At 46.5% G+C, this 14,375-nt stretch overlaps 27 non-coding genes and 3 pseudogenes across 27 annotated transcripts; all 30 read left to right on the top strand.

The window, feature by feature from the left end:
* The first annotated feature begins 294 nt into the window (after window positions 1–294).
* On the top strand, window positions 295–413 carry LOC148794074 (5S ribosomal RNA). Its single transcript, XR_016068833.1, has one exon. It is a non-coding gene; the product is annotated as a 5S ribosomal RNA (ribosomal RNA).
* Window positions 414–768: 355 nt separating this feature from the next.
* On the top strand, window positions 769–887 carry LOC148794073 (5S ribosomal RNA). The gene has a single exon (XR_016074725.1). It is a non-coding gene; the product is annotated as a 5S ribosomal RNA (ribosomal RNA).
* A 355-nt stretch (window positions 888–1,242) lies between these two features.
* LOC148794072 (5S ribosomal RNA) lies at window positions 1,243–1,361 on the top strand. The gene has a single exon (XR_016073150.1). It is a non-coding gene; the product is annotated as a 5S ribosomal RNA (ribosomal RNA).
* Window positions 1,362–1,715: 354 nt separating this feature from the next.
* LOC148794071 (5S ribosomal RNA) lies at window positions 1,716–1,834 on the top strand. The gene has a single exon (XR_016069581.1). It is a non-coding gene; the product is annotated as a 5S ribosomal RNA (ribosomal RNA).
* Window positions 1,835–2,189: 355 nt separating this feature from the next.
* Window positions 2,190–2,308, top strand: LOC148794070 (5S ribosomal RNA). Its single transcript, XR_016074428.1, has one exon. It is a non-coding gene; the product is annotated as a 5S ribosomal RNA (ribosomal RNA).
* Window positions 2,309–2,662: 354 nt separating this feature from the next.
* Window positions 2,663–2,781, top strand: LOC148794069 (5S ribosomal RNA; annotated as a pseudogene).
* A 355-nt stretch (window positions 2,782–3,136) lies between these two features.
* On the top strand, window positions 3,137–3,255 carry LOC148794068 (5S ribosomal RNA). The gene has a single exon (XR_016071497.1). It is a non-coding gene; the product is annotated as a 5S ribosomal RNA (ribosomal RNA).
* A 354-nt stretch (window positions 3,256–3,609) lies between these two features.
* LOC148794067 (5S ribosomal RNA) lies at window positions 3,610–3,728 on the top strand. Its single transcript, XR_016068832.1, has one exon. It is a non-coding gene; the product is annotated as a 5S ribosomal RNA (ribosomal RNA).
* A 355-nt stretch (window positions 3,729–4,083) lies between these two features.
* On the top strand, window positions 4,084–4,202 carry LOC148794066 (5S ribosomal RNA). The gene has a single exon (XR_016074723.1). It is a non-coding gene; the product is annotated as a 5S ribosomal RNA (ribosomal RNA).
* A 355-nt stretch (window positions 4,203–4,557) lies between these two features.
* On the top strand, window positions 4,558–4,676 carry LOC148794065 (5S ribosomal RNA). Its single transcript, XR_016073149.1, has one exon. It is a non-coding gene; the product is annotated as a 5S ribosomal RNA (ribosomal RNA).
* A 354-nt stretch (window positions 4,677–5,030) lies between these two features.
* On the top strand, window positions 5,031–5,149 carry LOC148794064 (5S ribosomal RNA). The gene has a single exon (XR_016069580.1). It is a non-coding gene; the product is annotated as a 5S ribosomal RNA (ribosomal RNA).
* Window positions 5,150–5,504: 355 nt separating this feature from the next.
* LOC148794063 (5S ribosomal RNA) lies at window positions 5,505–5,623 on the top strand. Its single transcript, XR_016071733.1, has one exon. It is a non-coding gene; the product is annotated as a 5S ribosomal RNA (ribosomal RNA).
* Window positions 5,624–5,977: 354 nt separating this feature from the next.
* Window positions 5,978–6,096, top strand: LOC148794062 (5S ribosomal RNA; annotated as a pseudogene).
* Window positions 6,097–6,451: 355 nt separating this feature from the next.
* LOC148794061 (5S ribosomal RNA) lies at window positions 6,452–6,570 on the top strand. The gene has a single exon (XR_016072171.1). It is a non-coding gene; the product is annotated as a 5S ribosomal RNA (ribosomal RNA).
* A 354-nt stretch (window positions 6,571–6,924) lies between these two features.
* Window positions 6,925–7,043, top strand: LOC148794060 (5S ribosomal RNA). Its single transcript, XR_016068831.1, has one exon. It is a non-coding gene; the product is annotated as a 5S ribosomal RNA (ribosomal RNA).
* Window positions 7,044–7,398: 355 nt separating this feature from the next.
* On the top strand, window positions 7,399–7,517 carry LOC148794059 (5S ribosomal RNA). Its single transcript, XR_016070977.1, has one exon. It is a non-coding gene; the product is annotated as a 5S ribosomal RNA (ribosomal RNA).
* Window positions 7,518–7,871: 354 nt separating this feature from the next.
* Window positions 7,872–7,990, top strand: LOC148794058 (5S ribosomal RNA). The gene has a single exon (XR_016069579.1). It is a non-coding gene; the product is annotated as a 5S ribosomal RNA (ribosomal RNA).
* A 355-nt stretch (window positions 7,991–8,345) lies between these two features.
* Window positions 8,346–8,464, top strand: LOC148794057 (5S ribosomal RNA). Its single transcript, XR_016071732.1, has one exon. It is a non-coding gene; the product is annotated as a 5S ribosomal RNA (ribosomal RNA).
* Window positions 8,465–8,818: 354 nt separating this feature from the next.
* Window positions 8,819–8,937, top strand: LOC148794056 (5S ribosomal RNA; annotated as a pseudogene).
* Window positions 8,938–9,292: 355 nt separating this feature from the next.
* Window positions 9,293–9,411, top strand: LOC148794055 (5S ribosomal RNA). The gene has a single exon (XR_016072169.1). It is a non-coding gene; the product is annotated as a 5S ribosomal RNA (ribosomal RNA).
* Window positions 9,412–9,765: 354 nt separating this feature from the next.
* On the top strand, window positions 9,766–9,884 carry LOC148794054 (5S ribosomal RNA). Its single transcript, XR_016070010.1, has one exon. It is a non-coding gene; the product is annotated as a 5S ribosomal RNA (ribosomal RNA).
* Window positions 9,885–10,239: 355 nt separating this feature from the next.
* Window positions 10,240–10,358, top strand: LOC148794053 (5S ribosomal RNA). Its single transcript, XR_016074722.1, has one exon. It is a non-coding gene; the product is annotated as a 5S ribosomal RNA (ribosomal RNA).
* A 355-nt stretch (window positions 10,359–10,713) lies between these two features.
* LOC148794052 (5S ribosomal RNA) lies at window positions 10,714–10,832 on the top strand. Its single transcript, XR_016069024.1, has one exon. It is a non-coding gene; the product is annotated as a 5S ribosomal RNA (ribosomal RNA).
* A 355-nt stretch (window positions 10,833–11,187) lies between these two features.
* LOC148794051 (5S ribosomal RNA) lies at window positions 11,188–11,306 on the top strand. Its single transcript, XR_016071731.1, has one exon. It is a non-coding gene; the product is annotated as a 5S ribosomal RNA (ribosomal RNA).
* Window positions 11,307–11,660: 354 nt separating this feature from the next.
* LOC148794050 (5S ribosomal RNA) lies at window positions 11,661–11,779 on the top strand. The gene has a single exon (XR_016069577.1). It is a non-coding gene; the product is annotated as a 5S ribosomal RNA (ribosomal RNA).
* Window positions 11,780–12,134: 355 nt separating this feature from the next.
* On the top strand, window positions 12,135–12,253 carry LOC148794049 (5S ribosomal RNA). Its single transcript, XR_016070976.1, has one exon. It is a non-coding gene; the product is annotated as a 5S ribosomal RNA (ribosomal RNA).
* Window positions 12,254–12,607: 354 nt separating this feature from the next.
* Window positions 12,608–12,726, top strand: LOC148794048 (5S ribosomal RNA). Its single transcript, XR_016069575.1, has one exon. It is a non-coding gene; the product is annotated as a 5S ribosomal RNA (ribosomal RNA).
* Window positions 12,727–13,081: 355 nt separating this feature from the next.
* Window positions 13,082–13,200, top strand: LOC148794047 (5S ribosomal RNA). The gene has a single exon (XR_016072168.1). It is a non-coding gene; the product is annotated as a 5S ribosomal RNA (ribosomal RNA).
* A 354-nt stretch (window positions 13,201–13,554) lies between these two features.
* Window positions 13,555–13,673, top strand: LOC148794046 (5S ribosomal RNA). The gene has a single exon (XR_016070009.1). It is a non-coding gene; the product is annotated as a 5S ribosomal RNA (ribosomal RNA).
* A 355-nt stretch (window positions 13,674–14,028) lies between these two features.
* LOC148794045 (5S ribosomal RNA) lies at window positions 14,029–14,147 on the top strand. Its single transcript, XR_016074721.1, has one exon. It is a non-coding gene; the product is annotated as a 5S ribosomal RNA (ribosomal RNA).
* The last annotated feature ends 228 nt before the right edge of the window (window positions 14,148–14,375 follow it).

Genomic DNA, 14,375 nt, shown 5'->3' with positions numbered 1-14,375 from the left:
ACAACTGGAAACAATGCGTCGGATACTCGGACCATTTGCGGCACGATCGTCATTACTGAATGGCAAGGATGCAAGAACCGGGCTTTCGGCATTCGTCATGCATTGTGGGCCCCGCGATAGTGTTGCATCTATCCGGAGGTGCGGCAGATCTGAAAAGCAAACACTCCGCTCACGTAGGAGCTTGTGCACGGTTACCAAGGGAGGAAGGCTGCATACACATTTTTTTCAAATCTAAAGCAATTAATGGAGGGGACTAAGATAGTGCATAAAGATCTAAACGAGCATGAATTAAATGAGTGCGATCATACCAGCACTAATGCACCGGATCCCATCAGAACTCCGAAGGTAAGTGTGCTTGGGCGAGCGTAGTACTAGGATGGGTGACCTCCTGGGAAGTCCTCGTGTTGCACCCCAATTTTATTAATATTTTATTTCGATATCGTATTTGCAAATTCCATTTGTCGTTTCGGCGAGACAAACGCAAGCAACGCGCCGGATACTCGGACCATTTGCGGCACGATCGTCATTACTGAATGGGAACCGTGCAAAAACCGGGCTTTTGGCATTCGTCGTGCATTGTGGGCCCCGCGATAGTATTGCATCTATCCAGGGGAGCGGCAGATCTGAAAAGCAAACACTCCGCTCACGTAGGAGCTTGTGCACGGTTACCAAGGGAGGAAGGCTGCATACACAGTTTTTTCAAATCTAAAACAATTAAGGGAGGGGAGCAAGATAGTGCATAAAGATATAAGCGAGCATGAATTAAACGGGTGCGATCATACCAGCACTAATGCACCGGATCCCATCAGGACTCCGAAGTTAAGTGTGCTTGGGCGAGAGTAGTACTAGAATGGGTGACCTCCTGGGAAGTCCTTGTGTTGCACCCCAATTTTATTAATATTTTATTTCGATATCGTATTTGCAAATTCCATTTGTCGTTTCGGCGATACAAACTCAAACAACGCGCCGGATACTCGGACCATTTGCGGCACGATTGTCATTACTGAATGGAAACCGTGTAAAAACCGGGCTTTTGGCATTCGTCGTGCATTGTGGGCCCCGCGATAGTATTGCATCTATCCGGGGGTGCGGCAGATCTGAAAAACAAACACTCTGCTCACGTAGGAGCTTGTGCACGGTTACCAAGGGAGGAAGGCTGCATACACAGTTTTTTCAAATCTAAAACAATTAATGGTGGGGAGCAAGATAGTGCATAAAGATATAAGCGAGCATGAATTAAACGGGTGCGATCATACTAGCACTAATGCACCGGATCCCATCAGAACTCCGAAGTTAAGTGTGCTTGGGCGAGAGTAGTACTTGAATGGGTGACCTCCTGGGAAGTCCTCGTGTTGCACCCCAATTTTATTAATAATTTATTTTGATTTGTATTTGCAAATTCCATTTGTTGTTTCTGGGAGACAACTGGAAACAATGCGTCGGATACTCGGACCATTTGCGGCACGATCGTCATTACTGAATGGCAACGATGCAAGAACCGGGCTTTCGGCATTCGTCATGCATTGTGGGCCCCGCGATAGTATTGCATCTATCCGGAGGTGCGGCAGATCTGGAAAGCAAACACTCCGCTCACGTAGGAGCTTGTGCACGGTTACCAAGGGAGGAAGGTTGCATACACATTTTTTTCAAATCTAAAACAATTAATGGAGGGGAGCAAGATAGTGCATAAAGATCTAAGCGAGCATGAATTAAACGGGTGCGATCATACCAGCACCAATGCACCGGATCCCATCAGAACTCCAAAGTTAAGTGTGCTTGGGCGAGAGTAGTACTAGGATGGGTGACCTCCCTGGAAGTCCTCGTGTTGCACCCCAATTTTATTAATATTTTATTTCGATATCGTATTTGCAAATTCCATTTGTCGTTTCGGCGAGACAAACGCAAACAACGCGCCGGATACTCGGACCATTTGCGGCACGATTGTCATTACTGAATGGGAACCGTGCAAAAACCGGGCTTTTGGTATTCGTCGTGCATTGTGGGCCCCGCGATAGTATTGCATCTATCCGGGGGTGCGGCAGATCTGAAAAACAAACACTCTGCTCACGTAGGAGCTTGTGCACGGTTACCAAGGGAGGAAGGCTGCATACACAGTTTTTTCAAATCTAAAACAATTAATGGTGGGGAGCAAGATAGTGCATAAAGATATAAGCGAGCATGAATTAAACGGGTGCGATCATACCAGCACTAATGCACCGGATCCCATCAGAACTCCGAAGTTAAGTGTGCTTGGGCGAGAGTAGTACTTGAATGGGTGACCTCCTCGGAAGTCCTCGTGTTGCACCCCAATTTTATTAATAATTTATTTTGATTTGTATTTGCAAATTCCATTTGTTGTTTCTGGGAGACAACTGGAAACAATGCGTCGGATACTCGGACCATTTGCGGCACGATCGTCATTACTGAATGGCAACGATGCAAGAACCGGGCTTTCGGCATTCGTCATGCATTGTGGGCCCCGCGATAGTATTGCATCTATCCGGAGGTGCGGCAGATCTGAAAAGCAAACACTCCGCTCACGTAGGAGCTTGTGCACGGTTACCAAGGGAGGAAGGTTGCATACACATTTTTTTCAAATCTAAAACAATTAATGGAGGGGAGCAAGATAGTGCATAAAGATCTAAGCGAGCATGAATTAAACGGGTGCGATCATACCAGCACCAATGCACCGGATCCCATCATAACTCCAAAGTTAAGTGTGCTTGGGCGAGAGTAGTACTAGGATGGGTGACCTCCCTGGAAGTCCTCATGTTGCACCCCAATTTTATTAATATTTTATTTCGATATCGTATTTGCAAATTCCATTTGTCGTTTCGGCGAGACAAACGCAAACAACGCGCCGGATACTCGGACCATTTGCGGCACGATTGTCATTACTGAATGGGAACCGTGCAAAAACCGGGCTTTTGGTATTCGTCGTGCATTGTGGGCCCCGCGATAGTATTGCATCTATCCGGGGGTGCGGCAGATCTGAAAAACAAACACTCTGCTCACGTAGGAGCTTGTGAACGGTTACCAAGGGAGGAAGGCTGCATACACAGTTTTTTCAAATCTAAAACAATTAATGGTGGGGAGCAAGATAGTGCATAAAGATATAAGCGAGCATGAATTAAACGGGTGCGATCATACCAGCACTAATGCACCGGATCCCATCAGAACTCCGAAGTTAAGTGTGCTTGGGCGAGAGTAGTACTAGAATGGGTGACCTCCTGGGAAATCCTCGTGTTGCACCCCAATTTTATTAATATTTTATTTTGATTTGTATTTGCAAATTCCATTTGTTGTTTCTGGGAGACAACTGGAAACAATGCGTCGGATACTCGGACCATTTGCGGCACGATCGTCATTACTGAATGGCAAGGATGCAAGAACCGGGCTTTCGGCATTCGTCATGCATTGTGGGCCCCGCGATAGTGTTGCATCTATCCGGAGGTGCGGCAGATCTGAAAAGCAAACACTCCGCTCACGTAGGAGCTTGTGCACGGTTACCAAGGGAGGAAGGCTGCATACACATTTTTTTCAAATCTAAAGCAATTAATGGAGGGGAGCAAGATAGTGCATAAAGATCTAAACGAGCATGAATTAAATGAGTGCGATCATACCAGCACTAATGCACCGGATCCCATCAGAACTCCGAAGGTAAGTGTGCTTGGGCGAGCGTAGTACTAGGATGGGTGACCTCCTGGGAAGTCCTCGTGTTGCACCCCAATTTTATTAATATTTTATTTCGATATCGTATTTGCAAATTCCATTTGTCGTTTCGGCGAGACAAACGCAAGCAACGCGCCGGATACTCGGACCATTTGCGGCACGATCGTCATTACTGAATGGGAACCGTGCAAAAACCGGGCTTTTGGCATTCGTCGTGCATTGTGGGCCCCGCGATAGTATTGCATCTATCCAGGGGAGCGGCAGATCTGAAAAGCAAACACTCCGCTCACGTAGGAGCTTGTGCACGGTTACCAAGGGAGGAAGGCTGCATACACAGTTTTTTCAAATCTAAAACAATTAATGGAGGGGAGCAAGATAGTGCATAAAGATATAAGCGAGCATGAATTAAACGGGTGCGATCATACCAGCACTAATGCACCGGATCCCATCAGGACTCCGAAGTTAAGTGTGCTTGGGCGAGAGTAGTACTAGAATGGGTGACCTCCTGGGAAGTCCTTGTGTTGCACCCCAATTTTATTAATATTTTATTTCGATATCGTATTTGCAAATTCCATTTGTCGTTTCGGCGATACAAACTCAAACAACGCGCCGGATACTCGGACCATTTGCGGCACGATTGTCATTACTGAATGGAAACCGTGTAAAAACCGGGCTTTTGGCATTCGTCGTGCATTGTGGGCCCCGCGATAGTATTGCATCTATCCGGGGGTGCGGCAGATCTGAAAAACAAACACTCTGCTCACGTAGGAGCTTGTGCACGGTTACCAAGGGAGGAAGGCTGCATACACAGTTTTTTCAAATCTAAAACAATTAATGGTGGGGAGCAAGATAGTGCATAAAGATATAAGCGAGCATGAATTAAACGGGTGCGATCATACTAGCACTAATGCACCGGATCCCATCAGAACTCCGAAGTTAAGTGTGCTTGGGCGAGAGTAGTACTTGAATGGGTGACCTCCTGGGAAGTCCTCGTGTTGCACCCCAATTTTATTAATAATTTATTTTGATTTGTATTTGCAAATTCCATTTGTTGTTTCTGGGAGACAACTGGAAACAATGCGTCGGATACTCGGACCATTTGCGGCACGATCGTCATTACTGAATGGCAACGATGCAAGAACCGGGCTTTCGGCATTCGTCATGCATTGTGGGCCCCGCGATAGTATTGCATCTATCCGGAGGTGCGGCAGATCTGGAAAGCAAACACTCCGCTCACGTAGGAGCTTGTGCACGGTTACCAAGGGAGGAAGGTTGCATACACATTTTTTTCAAATCTAAAACAATTAATGGAGGGGAGCAAGATAGTGCATAAAGATCTAAGCGAGCATGAATTAAACGGGTGCGATCATACCAGCACCAATGCACCGGATCCCATCAGAACTCCAAAGTTAAGTGTGCTTGGGCGAGAGTAGTACTAGGATGGGTGACCTCCCTGGAAGTCCTCGTGTTGCACCCCAATTTTATTAATATTTTATTTCGATATCGTATTTGCAAATTCCATTTGTCGTTTCGGCGAGACAAACGCAAACAACGCGCCGGATACTCGGACCATTTGCGGCACGATTGTCATTACTGAATGGGAACCGTGCAAAAACCGGGCTTTTGGTATTCGTCGTGCATTGTGGGCCCCGCGATAGTATTGCATCTATCCGGGGGTGCGGCAGATCTGAAAAACAAACACTCTGCTCACGTAGGAGCTTGTGCACGGTTACCAAGGGAGGAAGGCTGCATACACAGTTTTTTCAAATCTAAAACAATTAATGGTGGGGAGCAAGATAGTGCATAAAGATATAAGCGAGCATGAATTAAACGGGTGCGATCATACCAGCACTAATGCACCGGATCCCATCAGAACTCCGAAGTTAAGTGTGCTTGGGCGAGAGTAGTACTTGAATGGGTGACCTCCTGGGAAGTCCTCGTGTTGCACCCCAATTTTATTAATAATTTATTTTGATTTGTATTTGCAAATTCCATTTGTTGTTTCTGGGAGACAACTGGAAACAATGCGTCGGATACTCGGACCATTTGCGGCACGATCGTCATTACTGAATGGCAACGATGCAAGAACCGGGCTTTCGGCATTCGTCATGCATTGTGGGCCCCGCGATAGTATTGCATCTATCCGGAGGTGCGGCAGATCTGAAAAGCAAACACTCCGCTCACGTAGGAGCTTGTGCACGGTTACCAAGGGAGGAAGGTTGCATACACATTTTTTTCAAATCTAAAACAATTAATGGAGGGGAGCAAGATAGTGCATAAAGATCTAAGCGAGCATGAATTAAACGGGTGCGATCATACCAGCACCAATGCACCGGATCCCATCATAACTCCAAAGTTAAGTGTGCTTGGGCGAGAGTAGTACTAGGATGGGTGACCTCCCTGGAAGTCCTCGTGTTGCACCCCAATTTTATTAATATTTTATTTCGATATCGTATTTGCAAATTCCATTTGTCGTTTCGGCGAGACAAACGCAAACAACGCGCCGGATACTCGGAACATTTGCGTCACGATCGTCATTACTGAATGGCAACGATGCAGGAACCAGGCTTTCGGCATTCGTCGTGCATTGTGGGCCCCGCGATAGTATTGCATTTATCCGGTGGTGCTGCAGGTCTGAAAAGCAAACAATCCGCTCACGTAGGAGATTGTGCACGGTTACCAAGGGAGGAAGGCTGCATACACAGTTTTTTCAAATCTAAAACAATTAATGGAGGGGAGCAAGATAGTGCATAAAGATCTAAGCGAGCATGAATTAAACGGGTGTGATCATACCAGCACTAATGCACCGGATCCCATCAGAACTCCGAAGTTAAGTGTGCTTGGGCGAGAGTAGTACTAGAATGGGTGACCTCCTGGGAAATCCTCGTGTTGCACCCCAATTTTATTAATATTTTATTTTGATTTGTATTTGCAAATTCCATTTGTTGTTTGTGGGAGACAACTGGAAACAATGCGTCGGATACTCGGACCATTTGCGGCACGATCGTCATTACTGAATGGCAACGATGCAAGAACCGGGCTTTCGGCATTCGTCATGCATTGTGGGCCCCGCGATAGTATTGCATCTATCCGGAGGTGCGGCAGATCTGAAAAGCAAACACTCCGCTCACGTAGGAGCTTGTGCACGGTTACCAAGGGAGGAAGGCTGCATACACATTTTTTTCAAATCTAAAACAATTAATGGAGGGGAGCAAGATAGTGCAAAAAGATCTAAACGAGCATGAATTAAATGAGTGCGATCATACCAGCACTAATGCACCGGATCCCATCAGAACTCCGAAGGTAAGTGTGCTTGGGCGAGCGTAGTACTAGGATGGGTGACCTCCTGGGAAGTCCTCGTGTTGCACCCCAATTTTATTAATATTTTATTTCGATATCGTATTTGCAAATTCCATTTGTCGTTTCGGCGAGACAAACGCAAGCAACGCGCCGGATACTCGGACCATTTGTGGCACGATCGTCATTACTGAATGGGAACCGTGCAAAAACCGGGCTTTTGGCATTCGTCGTGCATTGTGGGCCCCGCGATAGTATTGCATCTATCCAGGGGTGCGGCAGATCTGAAAAGCAAACACTCTGCTCACGTAGGAGCTTGTGCACGGTTACCAAGGGAGGAAGGCTGCATACACAGTTTTTTCAAGTCTAAAACAATTAATGGAGGGGAGCAAGATAGTGCATAAAGATCTAAGCCAGCATGAATTAAACGGGTGCGATCATACCAGCACTAATGCACCGGATCCCATCAGAACTCCGAAGTTAAGCGTGCTTGGGCGAGAGTAGTACTAGGATGGGTGACCTCCTGGGAAGTCCTTGTGTTGCACCCCAATTTTATTAATATTTTATTTTGATTTGTATTTGCAAATTCCATTTGTTGTTTCTGGGAGACAACTGGAAACAATGCGTCGAATACTCGGACCATTTGCGGCACGATCGTCATTACTGAATGGCAACGATGCAAGAACCGGGCTTTCGGCATTCGTCATGCATTGTGGGCCCTGCGATAGTATTGCATCTATCCGGTTGTGCGGCAGATCTGAAAAGCAAACACTCCGCTCACGTAGGAGCTTGTGCACGGTTACCAAGGGAGGAAGGCTGCATACACATTTTTTTCAAATCTAAAACAATTAATGGAGGGGAGCAAGATAGTGCATAAAGATCTAAGCGAGCATGAATTAAACGGGTGCGATCATACCAGCACCAATGCACCGGATCCCATCAGAACTCCAAAGTTAAGTGTGCTTGGGCGAGAGTAGTACTAGGATGGGTGACCTCCCTGGAAGTCCTCGTGTTGCACCCCAATTTTATTAATATTTTATTTCGATATCGTATTTGCAAATTCCATTTGTCGTTTCGGCGAGACAAACGCAAACAACGCGCCGGATACTCGGACCATTTGCGGCACGATTGTCATTACTGAATGGGAACCGTGCAAAAACCGGGCTTTTGGTATTCGTCGTGCGTTGTGGGCCCCGCGATAGTATTGCATCTATCCGGGGGTGCGGCAGATCTGAAAAACAAACACTCTGCTCACGTAGGAGCTTGTGCACGGTTACCAAGGGAGGAAGGCTGCATACACAGTTTTTTCAAATCTAAAACAATTAATGGTGGGGAGCAAGATAGTGCATAAAGATATAAGCGAGCATGAATTAAACGGGTGCGATCATACCAGCACTAATGCACCGGATCCCATCAGAACTCCGAAGTTAAGTGTGCTTGGGCGAGAGTAGTACTTGAATGGGTGACCTCCTGGGAAGTCCTCGTGTTGCACCCCAATTTTATTAATAATTTATTTTGATTTGTATTTGCAAATTCCATTTGTTGTTTCTGGGAGACAACTGGAAACAATGCGTCGGATACTCGGACCATTTGCGGCACGATCGTCATTACTGAATGGCAACGATGCAAGAACCGGGCTTTCGGCATTCGTCATGCATTGTGGGCCCCGCGATAGTATTGCATATATCCGGAGGTGCGGCAGATCTGAAAAGCAAACACTCCGCTCACGTAGGAGCTTGTGCACGGTTACCAAGGGAGGAAGGTTGCATACACATTTTTTTCAAATCTAAAACAATTAATGGAGGGGAGCAAGATAGTGCATAAAGATCTAAGCGAGCATGAATTAAACGGGTGCGATCATACCAGCACCAATGCACCGGATCCCATCATAACTCCAAAGTTAAGTGTGCTTGGGCGAGAGTAGTACTAGGATGGGTGACCTCCCTGGAAGTCCTCGTGTTGCACCCCAATTTTATTAATATTTTATTTCGATATCGTATTTGCAAATTCCATTTGTCGTTTCGGCGAGACAAACGCAAACAACGCGCCGGATACTCGGAACATTTGCGTCACGATCGTCATTACTGAAAGGCAACGATGCAGGAACCAGGCATTCGGCATTCGTCGTGCATTGTGGGCCCCGCGATAGTATTGCATTTATCCGGTGGTGCGGCAGATCTGAAAAGCAAACAATCCGCTCACGTAGGAGATTGTGCACGGTTACCAAGGGAGGAAGGCTTCATACATAGTTTTTTCAAATCTAAAACAATTAATGGAGGGGAGCAAGATAGTGCATAAAGATCTGAGCGAGCATGAATTAAACGGGTGTGATCATACCAGCACTAATGCACCGGATCCCATCAGAACTCCGAAGTTAAGTGTGCTTGGGCGAGAGTAGTACTAGAATGGGTGACCTCCTGGGAAATCCTCGTGTTGCACCCCAATTTTATTAATATTTTATTTTGATTACTATTTGCAAATTCCATTTGTTGTTTCTGGGAGACAACTGGAAACAATGCGTCGGATACTCGGACCATTTGCGGCACGATCGTCATTACTGAATGGCAACGATGCAAGATCCGGGCTATCGGCATTCGTCATGCATTGTGGGCCCCGCGATAGTATTGCATCTATCCGGAGGTGCGGCAGATCTGAAAAGCAAACACTCCGCTCACGTAGGAGCTTGTGCACGGTTACCAAGGGAGGAAGGCTGCATACACATTTTTTTCAAATCTAAAACAATTAATGGAGGGGAGCAAGATAGTGCATAAAGATCTAAGCGAGCATGAATTAAACGAGTGCGATCATACCAGCACTAATGCACCGGATCCCATCAGAACTCCGAAGGTAAGTGTGCTTGGGCGAGCGTAGTACTAGGATGGGTGACCTGCTGGGAAGTCCTCGTGTTGCACCCCAATTTTATTAATATTTTATTTCGATATCGTATTTGCAAATTCCATTTGTCGTTTCGGCGAGACAAACGCAAGCAACGCGCCGGATACTCGGACCATTTGCGGCACGATCGTCATTACTGAATGGGAACCGTGCAAACACCGGGCTTTTGGCATTCGTCGTGCATTGTGGGCCCCGCGATAGTATTGCATCTATCCAGGGGTGCGGCAAATCTGAAAAGCAAACACTCCGCTCACGTAGGAGCTTGTGCACGGTTACCAAGGGAGGAAGGCTGCATACACAGTTTTTTCAAATCTAAAACAATTAATGGAGGGGAGCAAGATAGTGCATAAAGATATAAGCGAGCATGAATTAAACGGGTGCGATCATACCAGCACTAATGCACCGGATCCCATCAGGACTCCGAAGTTAAGTGTGCTTGGGCGAGAGTAGTACTAGAATGGGTGACCTCCTGGGAAGTCCTTGTGTTGCACCCCAATTTTATTAATATTTTATTTCGATATCGTATTTGCAAATTCCATTTGTCGTTTCGGCGATACAAACTCAAACAACGCGCCGGATACTCGGACCATTTGCGGCACGATTGTCATTACTGAATGGGAACCGTGCAAAAACCGGGCTTTTGGCATTCGTCGTGCATTGTGGGCCCCGCGATAGTATTGCATCTATCCGGGGGTGCGGCAGATCTGAAAAACAAACACTCTGCTCTCGTAGGAGCTTGTGCACGGTTACCAAGGGAGGAAGGCTGCATACACAGTTTTTTCAAATCTAAAACAATTAATGGAGGGGAGCAAGATAGTGCATAAAGATATAAGCGAGCATGAATTAAACGGGTGCGATCATACCAGCACTAATGCACCGGATCCCATCAGGACTCCGAAGTTAAGTGTGCTTGGGCGAGAGTAGTATTAGAATGGGTGACCTCCTGGGAAGTCCTTGTGTTGCACCCCAATTTTATTAATATTTTATTTCGATATCGTATTTGCAAATTCCATTTGTCGTTTCGGCGATACAAACTCAAACAACGCGCCGGATACTCGGACCATTTGCGGCACGATTGTCATTACTGAATGGGAACCGTGCAAAAACCGGGCTTTTGGCATTCGTCGTGCATTATGGGCCCCGCGATAGTATTGCATCTATCCGGGGGTGCGGCAGATCTGAAAAACAAACTCTCTGCTCACGTAGGAGCTTGTGCACGGTTACCAAGGGAGGAAGGCTGCATACACAGTTTTTTCAAATCTAAAACAATTAATGGTGGGGAGCAAGATAGTGCATAAAGATATAAGCGAGCATGAATTAAACGGGTGCGATCATACCAGCACTAATGCACCGGATCCCATCAGAACTCCGAAGTTAAGTGTGCTTGGGCGAGAGTAGTACTTGAATGGGTGACCTCCTGGGAAGTCCTCGTGTTGCACCCCAATTTTATTAATAATTTATTTTGATTTGCATTTGCAAATTCCATTTGTTGTTTCTGGGAGACAACTGGAAACAATGCGTCGGATACTCGGACCATTTGCGGCACGATCGTCATTACTGAATGGCAACGATGCAAGAACCGGGCTTTCGGCATTCGTCATGCATTGTGGGCCCCGTGATAGTATTGCATCTATCCGGAGGTGCGGCAGATCTGGAAAGCAAACACTCCGCTCACGTAGGAGCTTGTGCACGGTTACCAAGGGAGGAAGGTTGCATACACATTTTTTTCAAATCTAAAACAATTAATGGAGGGGAGCAAGATAGTGCATAAAGATCTAAGCGAGCATGAATTAAACGGGTGCGATCATACCAGCACCAATGCACCGGATCCCATCAGAACTCCAAAGTTAAGTGTGCTTGGGCGAGAGTAGTACTAGGATGGGTGACCTCCCTGGAAGTCCTCGTGTTGCACCCCAATTTTATTAATATTTTATTTCGATATCGTATTTGCAAATTCCATTTGTCGTTTCGGCGAGACAAACGCAAACAACGCGCCGGATACTCGGACCATTTGCGGCACAATTGTCATTACTGAATGGGAACCGTGCAAAAACCGGGCTTTTGGCATTCGTCGTGCATTGTGGGCCCCGCGATAGTATTGCATCTATCCGGGGGTGCGGCAGATCTGAAAAGCAAACACTCTGCTCACGTAGGAGCTTGTGCACGGTTACCAAGGGAGGAAGGCTGCATACACAGTTTTTTCAAGTCTAAAACAATTAATGGAGGGGAGCAAGATAGTGCATAAAGATCTAAGCCAGCATGAATTAAACGGGTGCGATCATACCAGCACTAATGCACCGGATCCCATCAGAACTCCGAAGTTAAGCGTGCTTGGGCGAGAGTAGTACTAGGATGGGTGACCTCCTGGGAAGTCCTTGTGTTGCACCCCAATTTTATTAATATTTTATTTTGATTTGTATTTGCAAATTCCATTTGTTGTTTCTGGGAGACAACTGGAAACAATGCGTCGAATACTCGGACCATTTGCGGCACGATCGTCATTACTGAATGGCAACGATGCAAGAACCGGGCTTTCGGCATTCGTCATGCATTGTGGGCCCTGCGATAGTATTGCATCTATCCGGAGGTGCGGCAGATCTGAAAAGCAAACACTCCGCTCACGTAGGAGCTTGTGCACGGTTACCAAGGGAGGAAGGCTGCATACACATTTTTTTCAAATCTAAAACAATTAATGGAGGGGAGCAAGATAGTGCATAAAGATCTAAGCGAGCATGAATTAAACGGGTGCGATCATACCAGCACCAATGCACCGGATCCCATCAGAACTCCAAAGTTAAGTGTGCTTGGGCGAGAGTAGTACTAGGATGGGTGACCTCCCTGGAAGTCCTCGTGTTGCACCCCAATTTTATTAATATTTTATTTCGATATCGTATTTGCAAATTTCATTTGTCGTTTCGGCGAGACAAACGCAAACAACGCGCCGGATACTCGGAACATTTGCGTCACGATCGTCATTACTGAAAGGCAACGATGCAGGAACCAGGCATTCGGCATTCGTCGTGCATTGTGGGCCCCGCGATAGTATTGCATTTATCCGGTGGTGCGGCAGATCTGAAAAGCAAACAATCCGCTCACGTAGGAGATTGTGCACGGTTACCAAGGGAGGAAGGCTTCATACATAGTTTTTTCAAATCTAAAACAATTAATGGAGGGGAGCAAGATAGTGCATAAAGATCTGAGCGAGCATGAATTAAACGGGTGTGATCATACCAGCACTAATGCACCGGATCCCATCAGAACTCCGAAGTTAAGTGTGCTTGGGCGAGAGTAGTACTAGAATGGGTGACCTCCTGGGAAATCCTCGTGTTGCACCCCAATTTTATTAATATTTTATTTTGATTACTATTTGCAAATTCCATTTGTTGTTTCTGGGAGACAACTGGAAACAATGCGTCGGATACTCGGACCATTTGCGGCACGATCGTCATTACTGAATGGCAACGATGCAAGATCCGGGCTATCGGCATTCGTCATGCATTGTGGGCCCCGCGATAGTATTGCATCTATCCGGAGGTGCGGCAGATCTGAAAAGCAAACACTCCGCTCACGTAGGAGCTTGTGCACGGTTACCAAGGGAGGAAGGCTGCATACACATTTTTTTCAAATCTAAAACAATTAATGGAGGGGAGCAAGATAGTGCATAAAGATCTAAGCGAGCATGAATTAAACGAGTGCGATCATACCAGCACTAATGCACCGGATCCCATCAGAACTCCGAAGGTAAGTGTGCTTGGGCGAGCGTAGTACTAGGATGGGTGACCTGCTGGGAAGTCCTCGTGTTGCACCCCAATTTTATTAATATTTTATTTCGATATCGTATTTGCAAATTCCATTTGTCGTTTCGGCGAGACAAACGCAAGCAACGCGCCGGATACTCGGACCATTTGCGGCACGATCGTCATTACTGAATGGGAACCGTGCAAAAACCGGGCTTTTGGCATTCGTCGTGCATTGTGGGCCCCGCGATAGTATTGCATCTATCCAGGGGTGCGGCAAATCTGAAAAGCAAACACTCCGCTCACGTAGGAGCTTGTGCACGGTTACCAAGGGAGGAAGGCTGCATACACAGTTTTTTCAAATCTAAAACAATTAATGGAGGGGAGCAAGATAGTGCATAAAGATATAAGCGAGCATGAATTAAACGGGTGCGATCATACCAGCACTAATGCACCGGATCCCATCAGGACTCCGAAGTTAAGTGTGCTTGGGCGAGAGTAGTACTAGAATGGGTGACCTCCTGGGAAGTCCTTGTGTTGCACCCCAATTTTATTAATATTTTATTTCGATATCGTATTTGCAAATTCCATTTGTCGTTTCGGCGATACAAACTCAAACAACGCGCCGGATACTCGGACCATTTGCGGCACGATTGTCATTACTGAATGGGAACCGTGCAAAAACCGGGCTTTTGGCATTCGTCGTGCATTGTGGGCCCCGCGATAGTATTGCATCTATCCGGGGGTGCGGCAGATCTGAAAAACAAACACTCT

Source organism: Nelumbo nucifera, chromosome 4, assembly GCF_055504915.1.
Source record: "Nelumbo nucifera cultivar China Antique chromosome 4, China Antique-T2T, whole genome shotgun sequence".
Taxonomy (NCBI): domain Eukaryota; kingdom Viridiplantae; phylum Streptophyta; class Magnoliopsida; order Proteales; family Nelumbonaceae; genus Nelumbo; species Nelumbo nucifera.
The sequence above is the reverse complement of the archived record's forward strand: the minus strand, read 5'-3'. Positions and strand labels throughout refer to the sequence as shown.